The following is a 6000-nucleotide window of genomic DNA, read 5'->3' on the forward strand; positions in this document are numbered from 1 at the left end:
GCAATTTAGGGTGGTATTATCAACATTTAGATGGTTAACTGATAATGCACTACTTTTACCTTTAATCCTACGAATCCTATCCCATGCTGACTTTAATGTGGTACGGGAATTGATCCTTGGGAGATAACCTTGCCATGAAGACTTCTTTGCTTGGCGTATGCTTCTACGGGCCTTCGCCCGGAAGATTTGGTATGCTGCAATATTCTCCATGGAATGAATGAAATGTGGTTTTATAGCACGTCAGCACCAACCGGGCTATATTGCGCCAAACATATGAGTTATACGAGACAAACTAAATAATAATCACAATAGTAATCTATATATACATAAATAAAAACAAATATCACAGAGATCATCAATTAAAAACAACTATCACAACACTATGTATATATATACATAATTAAAATACAACAAATGAAAATTACAAATATATAATTAAAATTTAGTGTAAAAATTTGTCTCTTTTAAAAAGTCTAGTAATCTACAATATAGACCCGGTTGGGCAAATAATTGATATAAGGACTGGCAACCGTAATGCTTAGATCTAATATCCTTAAGATGCTTGCACTCAATCAAAATGTGCTTAACTGTCAAAGGAACATGACAGTGTTCACATTCTGGTTGAGGTTCTCGCTTTAAGATGAAAATATGAGTTAAAAAAGTATGACCTATGCGAGAACGACACAAGGCAACTTCATCCCTCCTGTTGGTTCTATAGGAGCTTGGCCAGTCTCCTAAGAGAGGCTTAATGTGATTAAGTTTGTTTGTACCTGCAAGATAGCAAGACCGTTGCCAGCGGCCATAAATGAAATAATTTATACAAGTTTTAAAATCTTTATATGGTATTAAAATATTTGATAGGGGAAGATCTAAAGCAGCTTTGGCAGCTAAATCTGCTTGATCATTCCCCCTTATATCTACGTGACTGGGGAGCCAGCAAAAGACGACGTCTTTGCTGTTGAACTCGTAAGATAGTAGCAGACGATAAACATCTGCTACTAATGGGTGTTCAAGATTCTCCATGGAAGGATGGTTCTTTAATCGTCCCAGGATACGATCACGCTCTTAAAGAGCAGATTTGCAATCGTCATTATGCTATGGTTTATTGAAACGTTTTGGCCCAGTCGTGGTTTTTGGAATCGCCTGCTCAGCTACATCTTGAAGAATCGGAGTGAATAAGGCCGTGGTCTCATCTGCATCTTCAACCTCCTTTGCATCAAAAGAGAAGAAAAACAAAGATTTGAAAAGAGCCCAATCAGCCTTATGCAACTTCCACCTCTGAGGTCTTTCGACCGAAGAGGGACCATTGTTATCAATCAAGATAGGAAAATGGTCACTACCACATTGATCTTCATTTACTCTCCATGTAAAATCCTGAAACAGAACCGGAGAGCAAATGGTGAGATCTAAAAAGAAAAAGAAGCTGTGACAGGATGTTAGTAAGTAGGCGAGTCATCATTTAATAAACACAAATTATTAATGTTAATGAAGTCCGCTATTTGTTTACCTCTGTTGTTATCATCTTGACTACCCCAAAGTGAATGATGACCATTGACATCTCCCGTAATTATAAACGGGAGAGGAAGTTGGGCAACAACGTCATCAAGATCTCTGGGGCTCAGATGCAAACTGGGAGGAAGATATATAGAACAGAGTATTATAGGAATATGCAGTCACCCTAACTGCAACCGCCTGTAAATGCGAGTTGAGAGTGCATGATGATATCTAACAAAATGTCTAAAAGACAAAGTGTCAGAATTCCTTAAGAAAGTTTCCTGTAAACAAATAGCTAAAGGATTGTACTTTTGAATTAATAATTGGACTTCATTAAAATTTGGTTTTAAAACACGACAATTCCATTAAATAATGGAATTTAACATTGTCAGGGAATTTTATTTTTTGACGGCTTTAAACCACGACAATTCCATTGAATAATGGAATTTACCATTGCCCGGGATAATTTATTTTTGGCCGCTTGCCGGCGGGGCTCACATGTACATCGGCTACGGTAATACCGTCCATCAGATCAACCACATTTTTTTACCCCTATTGCGCAATTTTCTTTCTTTTTTACTGAAAAATACTTGTTACTGTGAGGGTGGAATACCCTTAGGCTGTGATTCTGGCCCAGTAGGATCAGGAGTTACAACTTTAGCGAAGTGTGAGGGAAGAGACTCCTTGCCTTTCTGAGTGGAAGTATTGTGAATGTTCCCAGGAACTTCCATTTGGGGCAATGAAGATGAAGCCTCAAAAGGCAAAGGAGAAGTAGTTTGAATCGAGCTCTCAGATGTTTGAGAAGAGCTCGAACGTTGCCAGCGGCCATAAAAAAAATGTATTTATAATGGATGTAAAATCCTTAAAAGGTATATAAAATTCAGATACGGGAAGATCTAAAGCCGGCTTGACGGCCGGGTCTACCTGATCATTCCCTTTGATATCCATATGACTGGGGAGCCAGCAAAGGAATGAATGAATGAAATGTTATTAAATGGCACGTCAGCTCCAACCGGGTTATATTGCGCCAAACATATGGTGAAGTTTCTCGAGACAAACTAGAAACGAATAATCACAATATTATCTAGATATACATAAATAAAAAAAAATATCAAATAAAAATAAATATAAACTTACGTATATATATTTAAAACATGAAAGAGAATATCAGATATATACAATTAACATTTTCGGTAAAACTTTGTCTCTTTTAAAAAATCGAACGCTTTACAATATAGACCCGGTTGGGCAAACAACTGATGTAGTGATTGGCAACGGTAATCTTGTATCTTTGAGATTCTTGCACTCATCACAATGTGCTTACCTGCCAAAGGAACATGACAGTGTTTACATTCTGGTTGAGGCTCTCGCTTTAAGATGAAAATATGTGTTAAAAAGTATGACCTTTGCTAGACCGACACAAAACACCTTCATCTCTCCTGTTAGACTTGTAGGAGCTTGGTCAATCTCCAAGAAGAGGCTTTATATGATGAAGTTTATTTGTGCCTGCAAGATCCCAAGACCGTTGCCAGCGGCCATAAATGTAATGATCAATACCGTGTTAGAAATGTTGATATGGGAAGATCCAAGCTAAATCTTCTTGATCATTCCCCTTTATATCAACATGACTGGGGAGCCAGCAAAAGACGATGTCTTTGCTGATAAACTCATAAGATAGTAGCAGACAGTAAATGGCTTGGGTATCGATTTGAAGATTAACCAAATTTCGTTTAGACTTTTGACTCTTGGGGAATTTTTTAAGTATATTTAGTTTATCTTCAAAATATTCTTGTTCTTGCTGGTGATTTTAATTGTGTTTTATGGCCAAGTTTGGATAAAATTGGTGGAAATCCTTCTTCTGGGACAGAAGGTAAATTCCAACTTTCTTCGAATATTAAAGATTTTGCGCTACTCGATGGTTTCGGACTTTAAAACCGAATGGTACCGTGTGTACCTGGCGTGGCGTGGGGGTATCCACACGTATTGACCGATTTTATATTACTGACCGATATATTCCTTTCATAAAAGAGTATTGCCTTGTTCTTCTGACCATGATTATGTTTTGATTAATTTAAAGTTAGATTCTGCTGTCTCTATAGGACCTGGGTACTGGAAGTTGAACAATTCAATTCTCCAGGATGATAATTTTATTAGAGAATTTAGAATCTTCTGGGAATTGTACTACGATTCTGGTGTTGTTATCGGGCACTGAAACACAGAAATAGAGAAAAGTGTATACACCGTAGACGACTTGCAAAGCGTTATTTTTATTTATCAGAAGCTGAACAAGTTGATCTTAGGCAATATTCTGAACAAATTAAATCTGTAAAGAAAGACTTATTAAATTTAAATTTGGTTAAAGATAAGTGTATTATCCGCGCTAGAGCTCATTAGTTAGACAACAATGCAAATCCTATTAAGTATTATTTCGGTAAAGAAAGTAAACGCGCTAAAGACAAATTCGTTTCTAAATTAGAAGATCCTAGTTCTACGAAAATGTAAATGAAATGTGGTTTTATTGCACGTCAGCTCCAACCGGGCTATATGCGCCACATATGGTGAAAAGTATTAGACAAACTAAAAAGTATCGGAAGGAATTTATGTACACAAATAAAAGCAAATATCACAGTATATTAAATAATTAAAAATAAAAATCACAAATATTTAAAAATGAAAAAAACAATATGATATACGTTTACAATTAAAATTGTTTATAAAAATTTGTCTCTTTCAAAAAGTCTAGTAGTTTTGAATATAGACCCGGTTGGGCAAATAAATGATTTAACGATTGGCTACGGTAATAATTTGTTCTGATTCTCTAAGAAACTTGCACTCAATCAGAATGTGCTTGAAATCAATCAGAATGTGCTTAACTCCCAAATAAATTTACAATGATGACATTCTGGTTGAGGCTGTCGCTTTAAGATGAAAATATGTGTTAAAAAGTATGACCTATACGAGAGCGACAGAAAACAACTTCATCTCTCCTGTTCGTTCTATAGTAGTTTGGCCAATCCCCCAAGAGGATTAATGTGATGCAGTTTGTTAGTGCCTGCAAGATCCCACGACCGTTGCCAACGGCCATAAATGAAATGATTTATGGAAGATTTATAATCTTTATATGGTATTAAAAAGGGTGCTTGAAGATCTAAAGCAGCTTTGGCAGCAAAATCTGCTTGATCATTTCCCCTTATATCAACGTGACTGGGGAGCCAGCAAAAGACGATGTCTTTTCTGACAAATGAAATGAAATGTGGTTTTATGGCACGTCAGCTCCAACCGGGCTATTTTCTGACAAACTCATAAGATAGTAGCAGACTATAAATATCTGCTACTAATGGGTGCTCAAGCTGAAGCTAGGACAGAATCAGTAAAGATGATGAGCTGTAGCAGAAGTGATGATTGAATGAACTCCAAAGCAAAGAATGGCCTGGAGGTCAGCTGTAAATATTGAAGCAGCAGGTGGAAGACACACAGAAATGGTCTCAGTTGGCGTCATGGTAGCCGAAACTACCCGATCACTCTCTTTAGAACCATGTGTGTACAAAGGAGCATAATCACCATACTTAGACCTTAACTAGTATCTCTCTTTTTATGTTGTGTAAGATCGAAATCGATCTTTGTGAGAGATATAGCCCACGGTGGAGTCCTAAAGAAAGGGGTATTCGCCTCTCGATCAGGAGAAATCTTGGAAAAGATCTAAATATCTTTGAAGGAATATCTGGATCTTCGTCTGTCTTTCTTCTTTTCAAGGTTGGTTTGGGGATCCATGAAGTAATTCTTGGATATTCACCCTTCGCCAAACAAGATGTATACAAGTATATATCAAACTTGATTGACCCAGGCCACGCTTCAAGGAGGGTATCTAGGACACAAAGGTTAAATAGCTTAGTTGAAAAACAAAGCCAGAAAAAAATGGAAAACAAATACCCTATTTGATGCTGAAATGACCATAGCCGATTGATCAGAGAGGGTCACCCGCCTAGGTGAACCATGGACCAAAGTAATGTGTTGCAGAGAAAGGGCTCGCAAGCCAAATCCCCACTCAAATCACCAGGATTCCACTCTCCACCGATACGGGTCGCAACGCACGGCAAACACGTTGCCCTATTACAGGGAACCGTTTAGTTGCCTTTTACGACACGCAGAACATACGAAGGGTATATTCTTATCACCCCCTACACCCCAGGGGGCAATCCAGACGAATCTGCCCATTCATATTTAAGTGACAAATCCCCAGAGATTATATAAATTATCTTGAAATCTAATTTTGGTCGAAAAACTAAATAATTATTATTTCATCAGCGTAGATATATTATCACAGATAAGCGAATATTTAATAAATTAAGAGAATAGGAGATATGTATTTAAATTGACATTTAAGATAAAGACGCCTTCTCGTATTATCACATGGGATTTCTAGACTTCGTTGTGAATATACCAGTAATTTTTACAGCAGAATAAAAAAAAATACGCAGGAAATGAAGAATCCGGATCATTAAGTCG

Source organism: Patella vulgata, chromosome 2 (assembly GCF_932274485.2).
Source record: "Patella vulgata chromosome 2, xgPatVulg1.2, whole genome shotgun sequence".
NCBI classification, from domain to species: Eukaryota; Metazoa; Mollusca; class Gastropoda; family Patellidae; genus Patella; species Patella vulgata.